Source organism: Lepidochelys kempii, chromosome 9, assembly GCF_965140285.1.
Source record: "Lepidochelys kempii isolate rLepKem1 chromosome 9, rLepKem1.hap1, whole genome shotgun sequence".
NCBI lineage: Eukaryota > Metazoa > Chordata > Testudines > Cheloniidae > Lepidochelys > Lepidochelys kempii.
The window spans coordinates 86,941,484-86,965,524 of record NC_136388.1 but is presented as its reverse complement, the minus strand read 5'-3'; the positions used below and the strand labels follow the sequence as shown (position 1 = coordinate 86,965,524).

The 24,041-nt window shown below is 38.5% G+C and overlaps 1 protein-coding gene across 10 annotated transcripts in view; it reads right to left on the bottom strand.

The window, feature by feature from the left end:
• The window catches only part of TENM1 (teneurin transmembrane protein 1), a 1,397,628-nt gene that overhangs the window by 793,246 nt on the left and 580,341 nt on the right, over nucleotides 1-24,041 (bottom strand). For 9 of the 10 annotated variants that reach the window (XM_073361279.2, XM_073361281.2, XM_073361264.2 and 6 more), the window contains one exon: nucleotides 23,130-23,234. The exons of the other annotated variant lie outside the window; for it this stretch is intronic. The gene's annotated coding sequence lies outside the window, so the exon portion shown is untranslated. The remainder of the gene's footprint in view (nucleotides 1-23,129; nucleotides 23,235-24,041) is intronic. 10 annotated transcript variants of the gene reach the window in all.

Sequence of the window (24,041 nt, the reverse complement as noted above, 5' to 3'; positions counted from 1 at the left end):
AGGACTTGTGGCACCTTAGAGACTAACCAATTTATTAGAGCATAAGCTTTCGTGAGCTACAGCTCACTTCCTCAGATGCATATCGTGGAAACTGCAGCAGCAATTACTAACCAATTTATTAGAGCATAAGCTTTCGTGAGCTACAGCTCACTTCCTCAGATGCATATCGTGGAAACTGCAGCAGTCTTTATGATTTCAGTCTTTATGCACTTTGGTGCTTTGGGTCAGTACCTTCCTGTAGCCTTAAAATTCCACCTGTGCTGAAGGGCATTTCTTTCCTCTCCAAGATGTATTCTACCATGTTCCTGTTTAAAAAAAAAAAGCCCAAACAAAAAACAAACATACAAACATTTCCTGCCCCTATCCTGAAGGACAGGATGGTTTCATCCTACAAGTTTAATCAACAGGAGTATGTGAAAAGCCCTTTTAAACATGTAAAGTAGGATTTCAGGGGCAGGTTATATGCACCTCCAAATTCAACAGCGGTTTTGTTTTCAGACACTTGATATCAAGAACAAGACTTATAAAAGGGTAATGCTGGAATCTGATTAATTTCCTTCTCAGTTACACTTGTCAACTAATCAGTCGGGGATGCTCTGCAGTTGATTGGTGGTCCATCTATCATTTTTTGTGAGCCTTCTCAAAAAGGGCAGCACAAAAGATCTACCTACCTCAGGTATGTAGTAACTTAAACACCTAAACTTTCTGATATATGGACGTAGGTTAGCAAAAAACTGCTCTTTTGTAGATGTTTTGATTTTGGTTATCCTAGGAGAGGCCATAGTTTAACAGTTTTTGAACCATGTTTTATGCTCTAAACTAAGAAAGGCTCTGTTGTCCATAGATTGATTAATGCTGAGTTGCCATTTGAGGAAGTACCAGCTTCAGGAAGGAGTTATATGTGCATCTAAGGGCAAGAATCTGGCCACCAGGAGCTGGATGTAAACAGGACAGCTTCACCAATCCACTTGATGCCAACTCATTCCTAGGTACCCATACATAGCTATGGCTACTTCAGCAAGGTTTTCAGATTTAAAACGGTTCTCCAAATGTACTGGAGAATGTAATTGTCCTGTGAAGGCCAATTGAGGGGCCCTGAATAAAAAAAGGTTGATGGAGTTTAATGAATAAGCCCAGAAAGACGACTCAAAAGTATTTATTGGTTTAGAAAATGAAGTGGTCCTGTCCCACTGGTATAACTATTTACCAAGTCTGGTAGAATATGCAAGAAATGTATAAAGGAAAAGCAATCAGTTTCCTCTAGATCTTTTCAAAAGCATGTGCCTTTGTCTAAATCAGAGGTATCTTTGCTTTATGATGTTGGTGTTTCCTTGAGATATAGGAAGATGACAAATCTTAATAAATAAACTTGCTGTTTGCCAAAATACTGAAGCTACCATTAAATGTACGTTCCTCGCATAAGTCAATGCAAAGGTCTAGGGATACAGCCTTTGTTGCGCGAGGGAAGCAGTTCAAATGCAATACAATTAGCTGTTTTGTAGAGCCTTTTTCCATACGGGAGTGGAAATAGTCCAAGACTAGTCCACTAAGAACCTATCAACCTTGCCACTGCAGAGTTTGCTTAACAATTGTTCTTCACTAATAGACTGGAAGAAAGTAAATAATGACTTTTTAGTACTCTGAAAACTCTCTAAGTCAGAGAAGGGTATATCATCATAGTCACACATTTAACAATAATATTCACATTTCAGTAACACTGAATGCTGGGAACGAATCATAGACCAGCTGTCAAAACGCTTCTTTCCTCCATGAAGTAGCAAGAAACTGCTGCAGCTAATGCTTTTTGTTTTACAGACATGTTAGCTTGTGTTGAGTGCATCTCCATTTGGTCTTTAAACAATGACTGAAATAGCATTTTTAAACTGAATGCTAAATTCAGCTCAGTATTTTTAAAAAGGCACTGAATGTGGAAAGAGTGCAAATCACAGACGCAGCATGTGTAGATTTATTCTGTAATGGAAGTCAACGGCAGTTGTAGCAAAACAGTTAAGTGGCTGTCTAGGCACAGCTGGTGCAAGGAAATCTGGAGTTCTCCGCACGGACTCTTCACTTGAATCTTCTAGTGGCACCAAACCTCAGCATCAGTTTGCCACCTTCTTCCACTCAAGAACACCAAACCCTCCTGGCATGCCAGCCAGAGAACCAGGGGAACAGTTTTACAAGGAAGACAGAAAATGTGACCAGAATATAGGAAGAGAGACAGACATGGCACAAGTGCAAGGGAAAAAAAAAGATATTTTGAACTGTATGTGGCAATAATCAGGCTCCTCAAGACTGCAGGTTTGGCAGCATTGCCTGCCCCAGTTCTGAGTCTTGGGATTCACATGTAAGAGGAATGTTGCAAATGTAGAGACTGTCAGTGCCATTCAGCAATAGGTCAGTCCTGGGTCGCTATTCTCCATCTGTGGGCTTTTTATCTATCCAATGCCTAGCCATTACCTCACACAGCAGAGCAAAAGCAGGACCAGCTGTATGGAGGAGGGGATGTGGCAAACAAAGGACTGAGTGGGTTGCTGAGCAGTGTGTGAAGGAGACAGAGCTATTTTGGCAAGTTGACCAATTGCACCTAAGGCACCAATGCACCTAAATCTGGCTCAGAGAAATGTACAAGTTCTTCCAGATGCACTGTGCTGCAGACATACCCCCAGGGCACAGTGGTAGCCGTTACAATCTTTACAATTGTAAAGATTTTAATAGCAACTACTGTACATATTCCAAAGTCTGTACATGCTGTAATTGTCTATTGTGTGATCACAGAGAAAATACCACTCATTTGTAGCATCTGTTACTTTTTTCCAGAAGTGCTTCTCTAGTTTTTAGTGCAATATCACATATTTTTAGCTGTAGTTTAATTTACGAAATAAGCAGATAGATGGACAATTGTGATAACACTGAAGATATTATAAAATTTAATATGAAAGAGGAGGAAATTAGAATTGGCTAAAGTCAAACATAGGGCAGGTACAGATGCAATTATGAATTGCTAGTATGAAAACTTATTCCTTTAGGAAAGACAGTGGAAGTCTGAGCTACAGGCTGTACACATTCCCCTTTCTGCCCTCCAGCATTTGGCTTTTTGCCCTGCTTTGCTTTTTCCAACAACCCTTCCATTGAACTGAGTGGCATGTTCTGAGAGCTACATCTTTGATAAGTAGTAGCACAGCATTGATCCTCATGTGCCATGCTGTACCTTCATAGCCGTCTCAACTAGGACCCTGCACAACAAGAACCTCAATGTGTAAAAGACACATCTTTTGTAGTAGAACTAACACCTAATGCATGGGTCCCTATTTCTCAGCTCTTCAGCTTTAAAGTAAAGCTGATCTGTGCAACACCTGCACAAACTCTAAATATCAAGTTTTGGGTAAGGATCTCCATGACACTTGGGAGTGGTGGCGATGGTGTTATTTAACCCCCAATTCTTTGGGCAGGCTGAAGAGCTACAACACTAATTACTGCAATTCACACCCAAAAGGTGAAGTATTAATGTAACCCATATCAATGATGTTCCATTAGTCCAGCTCTGCAACCCATATGCAGGGTTTTTGAGACACTGGGTCTTTGAATCTAATAATGTATTATATGACCCCTGCTAATCAACACGAATCAAACACTTACAAACTGGCCTACTGGGGGCAGTGCAGAGAACTCCTTCTATGGCCTAAAGTTTCAAATGCAATTCTGAAAGTAAACCAAGTATCAAAAAGGAAGAAAATGCTTCCTATGTCCTTCCAAGGCAAAAATCTGTTTCATTTTATATAGCTCTACTCATTTAGTTGCTCATTGTTCAACATATACTCAAATACTCCATGTGATTTCCTGTACATTTAACAGGAAAACAACACATGAAAACTAAGATCCGTTTGATATGAGTGTCCTTGCAAGGAAATCACTACGTTCCCTCTGGAACAGAACGACATTAAAAAAATCCACAGTTACAATAACCAGTGTATATCTTGACAGTTAAATACACTTGTAACTGCACGACTAATTACTACCCTCAGCAGTAACTCAAAAAAATATATGTGCAAATGAAGCAACTGCTGTCCAACTGTCGTTACGCAGGTCTGATGTGGGGGCGGGTGGGGGAATGGACCCCAAAACAACAGTTTAATGTTCTTTTCAAATAGGAAAACACAAAATAATCACTTGACATCCAGAACACAAGCCTGCAAAGGCAAATAAAGAGCTACAAGAATGGATTCTGCAATGTCTACAGTGCTTTGCCACTAGGTTGACTAGTGTTTTTTATTTTGGAGGTTGGGTGATTCACCTAAAAAGAAACATACGAAAATTTAAGTTTTAATAAGGAGCACATTTCTACGCTGGTATATTAATATACCTTAAGTACATGGAGTCAGTGTTAAACATCACATGGGATTGATGCTCCTCTCAGTCATTCTGGTTTTACATCAGTGTAACTCCACATACTTCAGTGATGGTAAAAGTGAGAGCAGAATCAGACACCAAATTGTTTTCCATTTAGAGAGGTTCACACCAAGAGGAAGAAACCTCAGAGTTTTGAATGTGTTGGGCAGTATCAAGGATAAATGAATAAAAAGTCTTCTTAAATCAGATTTGGGACCCTGGGATGTGCACTATCATCTGACATATTTCTTATTACAAAATCATTTCCAAAAATGCTTTATTTTAAAATGCAGAATTCAAAATCAAATAGCAGTGGCACCAGCAGGAGCTCCAGGTTTTATTCCTTATATAACATGGTAAATGTACATGAGATTTTCAGACCAGAGATTAAGGCAGTGTCCCATCCCAAAGCGTTGTTTATCTAAAAAGGCAGAACAATGGCTGAGGAAAAGGAGTGTGTGGAAATGTATGACGTATTAGAGGGGGATATGAGGGAAGCACTTGAGGGAGAAGAGGGACAGCCTTTGGTAGACAGGAAGTAGGAGGCTGATATAAGAGTATAGGATAGTATGAAAAAAAGGGGCAAAGTTGAAAGATGGAGAAAGACTACTGGGATGGGGGAAATATAAGAGAAAAAGAAGAGTTGGGAATAAGATGTGAAATATAGGCAGGACTATGTAGGGGCTTGAAGGGATGATGAGCTAAGAGCTGGATTTTAATGCAGTAAAAGTCAGGAATGCTGTGGAGAGGTTTACGTAGAAAAGAACGTTTGCATAGTGGCAGAAGAGGAAGATTAATTTAGCAACAATGTTTTGTAAAGATTTGACAAGGGACAAGCAAGAAAGGAGAAGACTATTGTAATCAAGATAAAAAGATTTCCAGAATGGTGACAAGTTTGTTTTTTTAATGAAAAAAAAACCCAGAAAGAGTGAGCAAAGGCTAGATTTTGATTATATTAGAAAGAAAACTACGTGTTGGGGTCAAGAAGCAGAGAATGCACTTAGAGGGGAAAGATTAATTGAAGCCTGTGATGGGGGAAAGTGCAGTAGTCAGTGGTGATATAGAAGAAAGGAGGTGAAGATGGATTTGGAGAAAAGATAAGAAACTCCATTTTGGAAACAGAGATGCACAGACATGTACACCCCTGTGGCCTCTATATTTGTTGACAAACACTTTTTGTCTTTATTTGAAATCAGCCAATCAGAATGCTCTCCAAATGCTGCACAGAAAGTCATAGAAATGAGTCAAGAGTTTAAGGCCAGCAGGGACCATCAGCTGATCTGGTTTGACCTCACCACCCAGCAACCACACACTGAACTCAACCACCATAATTAGATGGAAGCGTGGAAGCCCACAGCAGACTGAACTATTATGTGCCACAGGCAGAGAACAGGAGGGACCGAGGTGCACCAATGCCCAAGGCCCCTCCAATGAATTAAGAAAGATACAACCAAATGATCCCGGCAAGTGACTCTCACCACATGCTGCAGAGCAAGGAGTAAAAAAGGTCACTGCCAATCTGACCTCGGGAAAATTTCCTTCCTAACTCCACATATGGCAATCAGTTAGATCCTGAGCATGTGAGCAAGAACTAGCCAGCAAGGAATGTGTGAGAGAGAATGCACGGTGTCACCTCAGAGCACTGGCCTACCCCATCTAGTGTCGCCACCATCTCTAATGCTTCGGAGGAAAGAGACCAAAAAATCCCCAAGAACACACAGGGGAGAGAGGAATCACTTCCTGACTTCTGCAAGTGACCAGCTGGAGCCATGAGATTTTAGGAACATAAGACAGAGAGAGAGAGAGAGAGAGAGCACACTGCCTACGTGAAACAATTTATTTTGGTTTTGTTGGTACTTCTGGGGCAAAATTTCCCTATTATGTCAGCTTTCTGCATTAAAATAAAAGTAACATTATATCCCATTAATGATAAATATTCTCCTCCTCCTGTCTGTCTGTGTATTTGTCCCTGATAGAAATGTGCCACTTTCTCAGGGAAAATAGTTACCATACAAAAAAATAAAGTTCTCACTTGAAAATGTCTTCTCCTCTCCCACATTAAATTTTGCAGAAGATAATTTTTGTGTTCAGTCTCCAAATATACACAGTATTGTACAAAATTTCTACTGTAGCTTTTTCAGCACTCTTTTTTGGATAGCTCAGGTCTAGTGTCTCTGCAGATACTTTAGGAAATGATTGCTCCTAGAGAAACATTCCTTTGCACTTTGGAACATTTTAATGTTACAAAAATAAATTGAGATTGGAACATCCAATTCTTTTTCTCTATGGTTTCTGAGAGGAATATATGATGTTAAGAAGAGGCAATCACCCTTCAGAAATTCGTGTTCTCACTAAAACTGCAAAGCACCACAATAAATGCTCTAGCATCCCCTTGACAGGCATATAAGTAACACCTACTCACTAGTGTAATTGAGAAAGTTAGTGATTATGTACACCAAAGTGACTGAGCCAACAACTACTCTAATAGAGGGAGAAAGCTTGATTAATAACAACTGCCACTAAAAGAACAGATTGTTTTATGGGAGGAATGAATCACACAGAAGGTAGCAATACAATATGTCTTTGCCCATTGGCAAAGTGTTGGTAAAACAGAATGAGAATATAAAATGCCAGCAGCTCTATAGCTGCTTTGCTATCAAGAATTTAAAATATTTACTTTTTTCTATCCCCTTCTAGTCTCAGTGTGCATATGCATTACAATATAGTCTTAAAATCGCCCATTAGAATGGAAATTTTTCTGCATCCTTAACTATAAATATTGTTATGAATAACCCCTATTTTATGTGTATATAAATATCCAGGTGATTTGTGGTAGTTTACCTTACAGTGCTCCATTTAATATATATTTATAAGTTATGTCCGCAGTGCACTGACTATATGGATGGGTGACCTATTTAACATTTCTATAAATTAAATAAATGTACATATATGTTATGTGTGCTTAATATACTATGCATGCACACACACATGCAATTTCCTTGGACAGTCTTGTTCAGGGTCCTTGCTTAGTTTATGCACTGGGCAAAAAAAAAAAAAAAAAAAAGTTTTCATGGTTGGAGAAAGCATTTTTTTAAATTACATAAATTTGATGGGAAAAAAGACTTTCTGGTCTGATATCAGACATTTTGCATCCAAGCAAAAACTGTGTGAAAACTCAGCAACTGCATTTTGAACATAAACATTTTCAAACACTTCAGCTGTGCAAGAACATCAGGAAGAGGCATTATTGTCATTCCAATTCAGGCTTTTCCTGTTCAAAGATACAGGGTCCTTACTCAATAAGCCAAGGGCTTGATCCAAAAGGCCACCACCATGGCATACTCTAACATTGTAAAGTTCCATACTGCATGTAATGTGGACATTTTGACTCCAGCTTCTCTCCTTTAGGGATGGTTGAGATGTTTTTCTTTAACAATGCCTTCCTTGACGGAGACATTTTGGACTACAAATATAATATTTAAGACAAAAATGGAATAACTCTTTTCAGGGGAACCCTGATGACCATTTTATCAGTTGAGTCATCCACCTTGTTGTCCCCTCAACAGTAACCTCCTTCCCTATCTTGTCAGCACTGATATTCACTTGTCTGAACACATTAGATTTGAGAGTGAAACCCCCATCCCAAGCAAGCAAAGAGTCAAAACTTAGCTTCCTGCTTCATTTTCTAGGCAATATCTGGCTGCAAGTCCTATGCTGAGAAGTGCTGTTTGTCTTCAACTACCGCTGAAGTCAACAGTAGCTAAAGATGCTTATCACCTTCAAAAGAGAGACTCTTGGTACCTCACAGGATCAGGTCTAAACCAGAAAATTGACACACATTTGAGTAACATTGATTGTGACAGATTTTCACTCTATTTCACTCCATCACATAAACTTACAGTTTCAGAAAAGGCTTGTATAACATTTATTTTCATACTTTGTCTTTGACAGAGAAGCCTTACTCTCGCTGCCTCTTATTCTCCCCAGAGAACACAAGAAAAAATGGTACCAATATAACCAGTGTTGTGTGATATATCCTAGCTACTGTAACACTCTGAAAAAATAACTATTCCCCCTAAAAGGGAAGCACTAAAAAGAGCGAAAGATTACGTTCTCACAAGGATATTAAGAAAAGTCAACAATCCAAATGCTCTGTTCTCTTTCAGTTACTATTTATAAAATGTTATTTTCCTCTGATTACTTTTCTTTTAAAATAAAACTATAAATAATAAACTCCCTTAAGAATATTCTGTTTGCAAAAAGTAACACAATGAAATACAATCTGGATGCAATATTAGTGCCCTTCACTGGAATACATTTCATCAGAATGAAATGCTGCAGCTTTGTGTTCGCATACCTTGTTCATAATGGTTTTTTTTTTTTTTTTTTTTTTTTAAGAAAAAAACATCACAGAATGTGCTTAGTCTTCCCTAGGTAATTGTACCTGGAGAAATATTATAATCTTCACGCCTGAAGCACAAGATTTCATTCAGAAACCTTTAAGTAAGAGCACACTCTGTGTCAGTGCTAAGTTGGATGACTCAAGGACACAGAAAAGGATTTTTTCATACCTTAAGAAGCATCTCTGTCTATTGGAGTAGGAGTATGAGAGTTTCCAAACTTGATTAACAATGATTGTACCAGTGGTAGCATGCAGGCCTCACACATCTTACAAAATAAGTTATAGTGCTATCACTTTATTAGGTGTGATGGATCCCAGACAACAAACTAAGGCCCCAATCCTGCAAACACTTATGCATTAGCTTAACCATATGCATGTGAGTAGTTCCATTGCCTTGGTGGGACTTTTCATGATTCAATTTTTGCAAGATAAAGGTCTTAAGAATTTTCCTTCTTCATTGTGGCTTTATATTGAAATCCCTTAGGGGTCATATGACTGAGAATTATTAGCATGTCAGAAAATGTTAAATCAGAAACAAAACTTTGAAAGCTTCAAATGCAGCAACAAGAGATCACTTAAGTGAATGAGATCAAGATAGTAACAGAGCATGGAAGACCACAGACTCTAAGTTCACATCTGGTCTTGCTCCTTATTCAAGTCAATGTTAAAGTCCAATTGCTTTGAATGTGAGAAGGATCAGGCCATGGGCATGCAATGCGAGGTCTTTTGCAACCCAGGAGTTCAAGACAATTTCAAATTGACAGCATTAAACTTTTATATTAAAGCACATATCTAATTTTAAAAGGACTCTTGGCAAAACACACTAATTTATCAGATTACGGGACTGAGCCCTTAAGAAACACCAGAGCAAGTGTTGGATCAGGTTAGTTTCCTAGTTCTTAACCTACATACAAGCTTGCAAAAATGGTGCATTTTTGCCAGGGACAAATACACAGACAGACAGGAGGAAAACCTCACCAGAAAAAAGAGTTTGGTTGGTTTATTCAGTGGCCTCATTGTGCTTTAGGCTTTGAGTAAGGGAATGCAATGGAACTCCTTGTACTAGCTTCTCCTAAGAATGCAAGGAAGGGCAATAAAAGGGAGCAGATCCTGTTCTGGTGATACTCCACTTCACTCCCTGGATCTGTAGGGGACATTAGGCAGCACATGGTTAACGAAATCCAAACCGTAGTGGCCCAGTGTGGGGTTGTGGCTTTATAGCAGCTCTATTTTTATATGCTTTTTAAATTCACTAAGTACAGCATGTTTAAATGAAATGACAATATTGGTAAAGTGTCACTATACGATGGATTGTTTTTTTAAAAATGGTCAGAGAAATAAGAGTTCAAGTTTTATATGAACAGTAATTCTAACCCCCCTTAGCAACAACAATAAGCAGATATTGACTTTTTTCTGGGAACATCAAGATTTGTTGTTCCATAGCAAATGGCTTCAAAGGTCACTATCAGACTATGACAGCCCGCAAAACCTACTGCAAGAAGGAACAAAAACAAATAAACCCCAATAAAAAAATCACTTGAAATTAACTGTAAAATACTAGGATGCTATTAGACCCATTCCACCAGAAATACAACAGAGGTCACCATTATAAAGTCAACATTCAGGAACTGATACCACAGCTTTATCATAATTATGTCCTGTGCAAATCTGGGGTAAAAAGTGGTAAAACAGATATCCTGTTAGCAAATGCTGTCATTTTAATGATGACCACTGTACATCAAACTTTTTATTGATTTTATAAATACAAAAATGGTCAACTGACCAGATTATAGCAACACTACTAAAGGCCAAAATCTTGGATAGTTTAGGATGGAACTATCTTTAGTGTTCTATATACTGACACACTTAGATTTGGATACTGTATAAACTTATTCCAGGTACCAGATATTCAGCATAAGGTGATTGTATTACTGAGTTGAACACAGAATTGATATACTAGTTATTGGGATAGATGCACAGAAAATATGAAATAGATACACAGGGATTAGGAAACAGAACTAAAGATCAGTGATGGTATATGAAAGAAATTTGTCGACAGATCATAATTTCCTGTGAAGACAAGCCCATAGTTAACACAGAGTAAGCCGACATTTGATTATAAAAAGCACTTTTAATGCTCAGTAGGAGTGTCCACACAGGGAATTCTTGAGGAATAGCTATTGCACTTTAAATTTGCACCCTAACTTACTTTCCACTAACTTCCTGAGTAGACAAGCCCATATAGGATTATCAGCTTTGGCTGGATGAATTCCTGTAGGTTTCGTTACATGACATTATCTGTAATTAAAGATTAAATTTTTAATTCTGAAGACTCCAGGACAATCCGGGAGAGCTGGCAACCCTAAACCCATAGAGTGTTACTTCACATTAGAGCTGGGCAGGAAATGGTTTTCCTGTTCACAAAACTTCTCATGGATTTCTAACAGTTTCCCATTTCATACTTGGACAAACCTGAGACCTTTAAGTTTTTCAACAAAAAGTGAGAAGAGAAACCCGCATCCCAATAGCCTGTGGTCAGGACTCTCACCTGGGATGTGGGAGATGCAAATTCAAATTCCTACTTTGCCTGATTCAGACCAGGGACTTGAAGCTGGGCCTCCCACATGACTGCCCTAATGAACAGGCTATTGTCTATTCTGTGGGGGAGGTGGTGAGGGAGGCTTAGTCTCTCCTGTTAGAGGTGTCCCACTTTGTACAAATTATTATATATTCATTGGGATAGAGACTGACTCTATAAACCCACTGATTATGGCACTCATCTGGGATGTGGATCCCTGATATGGATCAGGTAGAGCAGAGATTTGAACCTATGTCTCTCACACCTCAGTGGAGTGACTTGATCACCAGGCTATTTCTAGGGCGAGTCTGTCTCACCACACAAGATACCTTTATTGACAAAAGTTTTGTTGAATCCGATGCATCCCTGCAAAAAGTTTTGACAAAACCAGCATTTTCCAGTGAAAAACAGCTCTACTCTGAATCTCAGACTGAAGTTTTTGTACTGCATACACATCTTTATATAGTACTTAAAATGCCAAGGGGTACAACAAGATTTCACCACTACTTTCAAATACAACCATAAAACAGAATTATAAGTTCAATGGAGAAATAACTGATGATGCCATATTAATAAATTACCCAGACTGAACTCTGCATGAATTATTAAAAACTAATGCATCCCATTGTAAAGTGTTGTAGGTAGTGGATAATATAGAAATACATAACATTCCCCCCCACCGCCCCGAACTTCTTCCATATTCTAATTTTGAGAGGAGCTTCCGAATTGTGCAGGCAGTAGTTTCAGGCTTACTCACTGGTGTGGGCAAAGATGCTACATGGTTGCTCAGTCTGAGTATACAAATGCAGGGTTTTGCACGCACCCGCATATATTGCGAGAACAGTTATGGAGGCCTCTATTTTAACAAAACTCTAACTCAACTTTGGAGCATTTAATATGCAAAACAATCACACAAAACAATGACCAAAAGTAAAATGCAAGCTATTTTTCCCAGGAATGATTCACTCCCTCAGACAAGTATTCTTCTGGCTTCAATAGATTTTTTTTTTAAATATTTTTTAAAAACTATAAACAAAGTTATTGGCATTTCTGCACCAACAGATAGATCAATGGATACCTAAATAAACACTAAAATTAACTTTCTGCTTTGCTGACTAAGAAAAAATTTAATACCACTAATTTGATGTTTTCTGCCAGTTAAAATCACAATGGATTAACTAGTGAAACTGTTACATGATGCAAAGGCCTGAGAAATCACATTAGTGAAAAGAGATGCAACAAAGTGTACAGTGGTATAATAAATCAATCACTCACAGACTTAAAACTGAAATTTATTCAATACATCTATGTAACCTTTTGGACTCTCTCCTGCATGAAATGTAGAAATATGGATATGTGTGCAAAACAACAAAATACTAAACTCAGAGAAAGAAAAAAATGGCAATTTGATCCACATGCTATGAAAATAGCAATCAATAAAATTATTTCAAGGAAAAACAAAACAAAACACAATTCCTAACTGCATAATTATCAAAGAATTTTCATTGTAGAACACCTTGATGACCTCTCAAAAACAGCACACAATGCTGGCACATTTGTTTTACGATCTCTTTTTTTGCTGAGTGTATATTCAGTTTCCAAATCACTGATCATTCAGAAATGAAAATCAGCAGAACTCTCCAGTTGTAGGAGTTCAAACAGGAGATTAAAACTGGCCCGGGCAACTAGGTGAGGGGATGCGTGTGGACTCATACACCCCAGTTAAATGACAAGGGGGGGGGAAGGTCCCCGGCGTTTGATACTGTGTCTGTGTCATGCCTAGTTAACATAGCACCTTATTTTGCTAGTGATGATATAATAAGAGGCCATAATACCTATAAATGACAATGTATTTAAATAGTTGGAAATATCATGTGTTATGATCTTGATCCAAGCTTCCTGTTTCATACTGAAATTAAGTAAAAAAAAAAAATGGCAGTGAGGGGGAGGGAAAACGACCCTTTCTAGGCTTGTAAGCCTAAGGGACAGTTTAATGGAAAATATTGTGCATTTAAATGAGCTATTTTTGTTCCAGTGCACGCAATCTCTGTCCTCTTCCTGCTGTGTTTCAGATACAAATCAAAATAAACGCCCAGTAATTAAATTAAGAGCTTAACCATGTTGTTTTAAATCTGTGTTTACAAAGATTTGTCTTGCATATGTCATGGCTTTATATTTGTATATTCTGTATATTTGGGTGTGAATTTAGCCCTCATGTACATGAGACGAGTATATCATGAAGGATACCCACTGTTCACACTTTCCCGCCCAGCTCAATCCTGATCTGCCGCACCCCTTACTATTTCAGTCCTGGGCTTCTCTTGAGAAGAAGAAGATTATTACACTGAGATTTCTTTGTTGGTGATTTTAAGATGTGGACAAATGTCTACTAGGGATTATGATGAGAACAGCATACTTAAATGGGATTTTATCCTAGCTCTCCAGAGGTAAAAAGTTAATCCTGAAACCAAAGTCAATGACTATTATAAAACAATCTCCAGATTTATTTATATACTGGGCGGCGGGGGTGGGGGGGTAGAGATTGCTAAAACTGAAGAAATGTGCCCAAGTAGATGTCAAAGAAGGAGACAGAAAGAAAAAGAAATCATCTTTTAGTTAACCTTCGTCCAGTTCTACTCTCAGATCTTCTATTTACCATTAGGTTTCCAATTACCTTCCTCCATGGCTGCTAGCAAAAAATCAAATAGCCAGGTAATAAAAAGGTATTAAAATATTACTTGTAGACATAGTCTTAAGTAAAATGAAACTTGCTAAAGTCTTTTGATAAGAGCATGTAATATTGATATATAGTTAGCGTCTATTCTTATTCCAGGATACCATTTCACCTCCCTCACTCTGACATGCAATTGGTGCATGCACCCCACCTCCCTGATTTTTGAGCAATTTCTTGATACTGCAGTCTTGTTCAGACCTCTTGTGCTTACAGAGACCTGAATTCCTCTAGTGACTTGGTATTTCCAGCCTTCCTCTTAACTGTCATCCTTTTGGGCTCACAATGAAGTGTTGAATTTTTTTTTTCCAAGCAAGCTTACAGAGCTTTCAACACCAGCGTTCAAATCTCTGGTGAACAGTTGGTTGCTGCCCTAGTCACTATTCATCTCCTGCATATGTAAAATATTGATGCTCAGAGAGGAAAATACATATTTTTTAAAGTGTAAGTAAAATGTATGCATGACATTAGAGCCATGTTGGTTGCAGGATATTAGAGACACAAGGTGGGTGAGGTAATATCTATTATTGGACCAACTTCTGCTGGCGAGAGAGACAAGCTTTTAAGTTTACACAGACCTGAAGAAGAGCTCTGTGCCATTTTATAAGTGTTCTAGATTCAGAAGGGAGTTACACATTTCATAAGGTATTGACTTCCTGGTGCCAGCAATGGCAAAGAGAAGACACAATGTGATGCTGGTTACTTATGGTGTCTTAAGCATCTAATGCTAGTAAAAGCATGTATTAGCCATGGTATATAACAATCAGTATGATGTAACAAGATTAGTGGGTAGCTTTCACAATGTGGCTGTAACTAATTTGTTCCTCACTTTACTAGTCTTTCAAGTGGGTTGTTAATACTGATCTAGTCTCAGAAGATTGCTATAAGACTTTATTATCAGTATATAATAAGTTAAGGTCAACACAATAAAAATATATACAGGAAACATCTATTGGTATTTTTAACTTTGAGCTTTTCTGGTGGATTAGTTTTGTCTCCTGTGTCTATTACTGAGTCACTGATTTACAAAACATATTGGAAGAGGGCTGCAACAGCTCTGCTATTAATTTAGGCTTAAATAGAGACTTGGAGTGGCTAAGTCATTATGCAGGGTAGCCTGTTTCCTCTTGTTTTTTCCTACCCCCCCCCCCAGATGTTCTGGTTTAACTTGGATTTAAACTTGAAGAGTGGTCAGTTTGGATGAGCTATTACCAGCAGGAGAGTGAGTTTGTGTGTGTATGGGGGTGGGGGGGATGTGAGAAAACCTGGATTTGTGCACGAAATAGCCCAACTTGATTGTCATGCACATTGTGTAAAGAGTTGTCACTTTGGATGGGCTATCACCAGCAGGAGAGTGAATTTGTGTGGGGGGGTGGAGGGTGAGAAAACCTGGATTTGTGCTGGAAATGGCCCACCTGATGATCACTTTAGATAAGCTATTACCAGCAGGACAGTGGGGTGGGAGGAGGTATTGGTTCATATTCTCTCTGTATATATAAAGTCTGCTGCAGTTTCCACGATATGCATCTGATAAAGTGAGCTGTAGCTCACGAAAGCTTATGCTCTAATAAATTGGTTAGTCTCTAAGGTGCCACAAGTACTCCTTTTCTTTTTGCGAATACAGACTAACACGGCTGTTACTCTGAAATCTGCTAAGTATGCGATTTTGCTACACTGAACACAAATAGATTATTAGGTTAAGCTAACACATCAGATTTCTAAAGGAGACTTTAAATATCATGAAATCATTTGAATTGTGTAAAGGTGCATTTATCTGAAGGGACAGAACTTTGGAAAATTGCAGGAAGCTATCTCCATGGTGACTGACTGAAAAAACACACACAGTTGGAATTATACAGTAACTCCTAGTTTTATATTTTATGTACATAATTAAAGAAATGACACTTCACTGATTGATGGTACAAGTTATCTCCAGGAAATGCTCTTTACTCCCCTTTAAAAACAGAGCATTTTGTTTAAGAAATTAAATCAAAAATATCTGAGAGCAGATTCAAGAGTTAAGCCGTTTTAGTTTGATGTTCATATTAGTGAACATTTTTTAAAAGATCTCTCTATCAGCATGGCACTATGTACTCCCATTCATAGCTGGAGTTTTGTCTGAGTAAAGAGTACAGTATCAAGCTCACAGTTATCTACTTTGAGGTCCTGGCAATCACATATTTTGGAATTGATACCAAATCCATTATTAGCATTTGTGAAACTATTGCTTCTAAAAGTTGGTACCAAATTACACTGTGACAAATTAGTTGAGACATGAGCAAAATAATTTGTAGGGCTCTTTCTGGTGCTAGATAACTTAATACTCTAACCTCTTTCCATGTCTCAAACACCGTTCATAGCTGAAAGTGTTTAAATGTACTGTAAATACAGCAAGGAAGTTTATTATAAAGGTACAGAACTGACTGGAAAATTTGAACAATCACTTTATGAAGTTTAATGAGATACACTGTACTAAGTGTATTTGATTCAGAATAAAAAAGAGCTTGCTGAAAACCTCTATCAAATGCTTTGCCTCCTGGGTTTTGATTAGATGGCTGTTCTTTCTTTGCCCTTAAATACATAGTTGGTGATCTGGCTTTTCTCTAGCACAAAAAACAGACTTTATATTGAACATAGTATGTTTTAATGAATATATTTCATGTGTACCTGTGGAGTAAGGTGGATATAGCTGTTGGAAAGTTGATTTGGGCCACACGAAAGTCAGTGAACCCTATTTCTTCTTTACAATTACTGTCTGCATAATATTCTTATTCTTTGGAGTTTGATTTTTAGGTTGAGTTTAATCAAAAATTAGACAGAGAGAGACCACAGCCCTGAAGTTTAGGTTCAGGAGTCAAGCTTCTCCAAATTCTCAAAAAGTGGACTGTAATTATGGACTTCAGCAGGAACTGCAGTTCAGCATTTTTGAAGATGAAACTGTAGATCTCTCCAGGTGTGCTGGCACACAGAAATGGAAGCATGCAAAGTTAGTGGGTAGTTTTCAGACAGTAAGTATTGGTAACTATATTGTTCCTTATTTTACTAGCCTTTAAAATGGGACATTAATACTGATCTAGTGTCACAAGATTTTTATATGACTATTAATATTTGTAAATTGCTTTTGAATCCTCAAATGAAAGCACAAAGAACACTATTGTTACAAAGTATTTTTCATTGATTGCATAGCCATTTCCAGCAGCCTGACTCCTACTTCATCATGGAAATATTACTAGAAAATCTTTGATGTGAGCCCCAGCCAGAAATGAATGTATAAAATCCTTAGAGCGAACCTCTGACTATATTGAGAACCCTCAAGCATTTTAAATAGTACTGTATCTAAAATGGGAAAAGTACACCACACACTAGATTTTTTTTTGTTGGCAAACCCACATGAATCTTTTGAAAAAATGAACAAACCACACTTCATTTTGAAGGGCTGTAACCCCATTAAAGCTCTTTTGCATTAGGTATTAGCCACGTCCAGTGAATGCATGCATGTATCTCTTAAAGGACTTTGACTACAGAACATTTTTTCTGATTGCACCAAATAAAGGGAGTAAATAAGAAAGCAGCAGAAAACATTACTCATAATGGTGTTGTATAATCATGCAATTAGTACACCTAACAATTAATAGATAAAGATTAAGCTATCATAATCAAAGTTTATATTCAAACAAAGGATTTGTACATTGAAAAGACGAGAATCACTGAAGCCTTCAGCCCTGCAGAAATTGTACACTGAACACTTGAATCAAGATCTCTCATCCATGACATAATAGCTTATTGTCCTTAGTGCACATCAACAAGCTATCTCATAAGTAAAATGAATATGAATATTTATCTATCTGTATCTTAAACACACTACTGCCAATATAACAAACCATGAAACATATCTGCCCGTCAAACAAATGACCCGTCAATGTCCAAAAGATTTTAAACAGGAATCTTTTAGCCTGTTAAAAGAAAACAAACTTTCCTATTGTTCTAAGGTCTTTGTCTCTGATTTTGATGTCAACTTACAAAAAAAAATCAGACAGATAGGGGAAAATATCTTCTGTATTTTCTCATCCTTCACAGAAAGAAGCTTTACAAAAACGTGGATATACTTACTTACAGAAGCACAATAGAAATGTTTGCACTGAAACAAAAAGTGGATTTACTGAGTATCAATAAGTGATCCACACTATTCATGAGAAGGAAATTATGCAGTTAACAGTTAATTTCTAGAATTATATTTGTAAAATTATTGGAATACCTCAGAAAAACAAATTTTGAAGTGAAGACATTACAGTAACTGGCAGGTTTTGATGTTAAAATTTGTAATGATAAAAAACCAAGAGAATTAGTTTCATCTCAGATTTTTATGGCTGTCATCAATTAAGGCTCTGAAATGCTACTAGCCTAACTTCTTAGACCTATACTGAGTCACTCTTAATTTAAGAGGTGTGACTAGAATCAGGTGCCATGAGGCCTCTGTGCAGGTCACAGAGGATGTGCTAGATGATAATGACTATATTATAGCAACCTTAAATACACCCAAAATAGTATTTTCATACGTTACTCAAATTTTCTATACCAATCATAGGATAGTCCTAGAGTACTTCTAATATTCAGGTAAATTTGTTATACAAGTCAAATTTTTATGGGAGACCACGTGTGTAGATACCCCGTGGTCATCATTAAAAGTGTGTGTGGAGTGTATAATGGGACATATATTATGTGTTACCAATCTGTTGTCCATGAGTAGGGCTCCAAGTCACAACGGTAATACAAACAACAAACACCACCACCATCATGTACTATTCATGTGCAAGCATTCATTACAAGAAAAAATGACTTTGGGGTTGTGACACCCCATATTCTTCATAAAAAATATTGTTATGATATAAGTATGGCATAACTAAGATCTATTTTATGCAAGATGGGTCATGTAAGGTATCATTGGAAAGGTTATGATTTGCTGAATGTGATTATCCAATTTGTATACATGCAGTGATGAGCTGCCAAAATCTTAACAACTGGTTCCCTCCTTACCCCACAAGGGGGTCGTGGACCGCCCCAGCCCCCCAGGACTCCTGCCCATACACCCCCCCCTCATGTTCCTTGACGCCCCCCGCTGGGACCCCTGCTCCATCCACCCCCCATCCCCGACTGCCCCCAGAACTGGGCAGGACAGTCTCATGGGCCACCATAGTGGGTACCCACTGCACCCCGCCCCAAAGAGCCATAACAGCTGATTCGCGGGAAGCCGGGGTGGGTGGGGCGGCGGAGAAGCAGAGCATGGCGACGCGTTCAGGGGAGGAGGCGGAGAGGAGGTGAGCTGGGGCCGGGTGAGGAGCTGCCGGTGGGTGCACCCACCAAATTTTCCCCATCAGTGCTCCAGCCCCGGAGCACCCACTTTTGGCCGGTTGTTAAATTTAGAAGCCCTTTTAGAATCAGTTGTCCCGCGTGGTTCTAAAATGGCTTCTAAATTTAACAACCGGTTCCAGCAAACTGGCTCCAGCTCACCACTGTATACATGTATCATTTCTGTATCTGAAGTTAGGAAGATTGACTATGTACAACTTTGTATACTTGGGGGAACGCCCATCAGACTGTAGGCAATTAGCATGAATAAGCCATTTAAGAAGGACAATAGAACTTAGATACTAATCTCCCACCATCCTGAGGAGCTTCCTGGGATGTTGCTTTGACACTGCAGGGTCATCTGATGAGGTCACTGGTACAGAGTACCACCTTGGACACTGCTGGTATTTTTCCACTGGAAACAAAGGATTCCTGCCTTATGTGAATCCTACTTAAGGCTGGGGAATAGAGTCAATCAGTGCTCTTCTCCATTGCCTCCCCGCCCAAGGAGGAAGACTGCTGAACGCACCTGAAGAGACAAGGGAACTACACTGGGGAAAGGCAAGGACTGAGTCTAGACTGAGAGAAGTCTGTAAAGAACAATAACTGGAACTATAAGCTGCAGAAACGCCGCAACCTGCCTACATTTAGAATTAAGCTTAGGTTGTGTGTTTTGTTTTATTTGCTCAATAATCTGCTTTGTTCTGTTTGCTATCCCTTATAATCACTTAATATTTACCTTTTGTAGTTAATAAACTTATTTCTTGTTTATACCAAAACCCAGTTTGTGCCATTCATAACTGGGGCGGGGAGGGGGTGCAAAGAGCTATGCATATCTTGCTCCAGATTGAGGGAGGGAGCAATTTTTATGAGCTTATGCAATATAGATCTCTATATAGTGCAAGACATTATTATTTTGGGTTTACACTCCAGAGGGTATGTGCACAGGAGAGCTGGGCATTCCCCTACCTGGACCCGCCCACAGAAAGCTAATTGCAGACTCTCTGTGATTCTACAGCTGGGCATGTTCCTGCCTCTGAGTGTACTGGAAAGGGGCTTGAGGGCTTGTCACCACAGAACAGAATAAAAGAAACCCAGCCTGGTAGTACAGGCAGGATCAGTGGGACTGCAGAACATCCAGTGGCACCCTGAAAGAGCAGTTCAACCCATCACAGGAGGGTTATAGCTAGGGTGACCATATTTTCCCCAAGGGAAAACTGGACACCGCACAGGGCTGGCCCAAGCCCCTCCCCCACACTGTGCAGGGCCAGCCTGAGGCCCTCCTCTCTTCCCTGCCCGCGTGGGGCCAGCCCAAGGCCCCTCAGTTCTCCCCATTCACAGGCCCGGCCCAAGCCCCACGGCTGTCCATCCAACTTGAGGGGTTGCACTGTAGTTTTCTTGGCAAAACAGAGCATTTGTCCCGTTTGCTCTTGCTGACTCTTGTTTGGCAAGAGCAAACGAGACAAAAGCCCAGGTTTTGAAAAAAAAAATAATTAAGGATGGCCAGCACAGGGCTTAAAAAAGGACTGTCTTGGCTAAAACAGGATATATGGTCACCATAGTTACAGCAATGGTTGCTTCTGAAAACAAACTTCTGCTTACTAGGTCTTTTTCTCATCTCACTTCCACTGATTTATCAGAGGTATAACTCCTCTGACTTCATCGCAATTATTCCTCCTTTATACCGCATGAGTAGATAGTTAGTATTTTTTCTCCTGGAGCTGAAGATAATTTTTCCTTTTCAGAATGTGTAATATAACTTAGTCACGGATGATGTATTGTACATCAAATGTCAGCCCAGAGTGAGGCCTTGTTCTTTTGGGGATGAATTAGGAAAACACTAAAAAATGGAGGTTTACAAAAAGCACTGTTGACACTTAATGAAATTATTAGGACCATTACAGCAGCAACACAAATATCAAGTTATTGTTTCAGAAATTTACACAAACATAGCCATATTTTGCATCTGCGTGGTAATTATCAAACCGACATTTGAAAAAAATTGTGGTTATCTATGCTGCTCCTATTCTATGGATAAATATTAGACTTCAGTTGTTAAGTAAACATAATGCATTATCGCCATCATGAAGGAGAATCATAATCTATTGTAAATATCATCAAGTAGACAAGTCAACATCATAACAAAAAGTGGATTTAAGTGAATACCAAGGCAAACAAACAATACTTACCATTGCAGCACATAACCATCAGAGGAGATGGCTCAAAGCTGCTCCTAGCAAATGGCCCTGAAAACTTCCTCTGATGTCCCATGTATTAATACGAATAACGTTAATGCTGGATGATGTATAGGCAGGGAAATAAAGAGGAATATCAAAAAGGGAAACTGTAAGTAGTATGAGCCAAATACTGCCCTTGATTACACCACTGGGGTTCCAGGAGTATATCTGGGAGCAGAATTTTGTAATATCTGTTATTGAAATGGAAGCAACTCTCCCATTTAAAACCAATCTTTGTTATTTGTACCAGTATAGTTCCAGAACATCTCTATTGAATTCAATGGAAGTTTGAAGATAGTCTTGATTTCCATTGCAGTAACAGAGAAGAATCTGGCCCTTAGATAAAGTGAAGATGCAACGGGTTGAAAGGTCAGATATGGAATAACTGATGCCTATAAAGACGTAACTAAGTACCCGTGGCTATACCTCTCCTTTTTCTTATTAAACTAATATATAAGCCTTTTAAAATACTCATATACAATAAAAGGCTGGTAGGAGCAAAGGAAGAAATTTAACTTTTTCCTCAACCCTCCCTGAACCTTCCCTCCCTAAACTCTCCAGATATTACAGAGTGAAAACAAATTAGGATCGTTTCAATTGACTGTCCAGACATATTTTCTACACATGCCTTAAATTCATGGACTGGTGTTTCCTCTGTCTAGGTCACCCTTAGTTCCATCTGCCATCGAATGTAGTAATGCAATACAGCGTGACAACATAGCAATGAAGTGTCAAGCACAAGAATTTCAAAAAGATGTATTATCAACAATAAAGAATTAAAGGGTATCAGACCTCTGCATGATGAATTAGGTTAGGTCTTTTAATACATTGACTTTACGATGTTCAGCTTATGATGAACGGCTCTTACAATGTTTCTGAATTGACACCCTGATTCAACTTATGACAATTAGTTTCGACTTTACGACTCTCGGTCCCACAGTGGAGCGTACTGTGGTTCCAAGTTACGATGTTGCAACTTATGATGCAATTTTCAGGAACCAATTGTGTCATAAGTCCGAGGACTGCCTGTATCTGGAGAATATAAATCTAACATTATAAAAAATGGATATTAAAGAACTTTTAAAAATGTTAATTGTATTCATAATTTCAGCTCCAAAATGTCAAAGAATCTCTTAAAGGGTTGCATTCTACAAAGTAGGAGATTGTTTAGCAATACAGATCATCACTCACAGTACTGGCATCAGTTATTTATACCCCATGGCTACTTCAACTGTAAAACTCTCTAACACAGGCAACAAAACCCCCAGTGTATGTTAGACTCATAATTTAGACATGGACCCCCTTGGAATTAAGATGCCTCACATGAAAGCATTTAGTGCTCAACAAATAATTTCTGAATGTCACTGATCCTGGATTTTTTTTAAAGCTACTTTCTGCTCCTTTGACAGATGTGTTATGCTGCATTTCATTACTTTCTCGCCTTACCTCATTCTTCTTTTGTTTTAGATAAGTGATGAGGCTTTCAGGAAAGATTAAGAACTGGAAGGCAAAGCAATGGCCCAAACAGGGTTTTAATTGGAACCTTGAATCCTGTGCAAAATATAAGAAATTAAACCATTAATAATATGATTTTACCAGCAGCCACAGTGCATTTCATATGTCTCAGACAGCTCTTACTATGTTTCTTTATGTCAAATTCTTGCAGGTAGGATCATGTGTTGTAAATCCCATTAGCCAAATCACAATAAATAATAAAATTCTGGGCTTCATATTGTGAGATTTCACTGAAGCAAACTCTGAGCCTGGTCTTACATGCCCTTTCTCATGTGTGCAGTCTTGATATCAGAAGAACTAGTTGTGTGTAAGAGTCTACCTGATTGTGCCTTAAAACCCTTTAGTATCTTTTCTTTTATAAAAAAAATTAAAAATCTTAGCACTATTATCTAATATTAATTCTTTTTTGTTGTTGTTACAATACATTTCTGGCCTAATGGAATTCTTCATAGAGTCCAGCCATTGTGTTGCAATATGACCCAAATTAAACCAAGATAAAATGTTAAACAACTCAAGTTTCTGCAGGACAGAACACAGGGAAAGAAATTTCATTTCTCGGGAGGCCAGTGAAGACTCTAAACACAAACACCTCCATAAAAGAAAGCCATAAAAACAATCTTTCAGTGAGTCCGAGGTTATAAGTTGCAGTGCTGGGCAGATGGCAACACCACAACCAACAAAATAACCCAGACCCAACATGATGTATCACATTTTTGCTTGTTTCTAAACTGTCCAACAACAGATATTCTTGGAATTATGATTTTATTCTGACATATCCTCTACAGTAATGACCAGACATCTAATAGAACAGTGTCTATAAACCCCCTCTGAACACTGTACTTC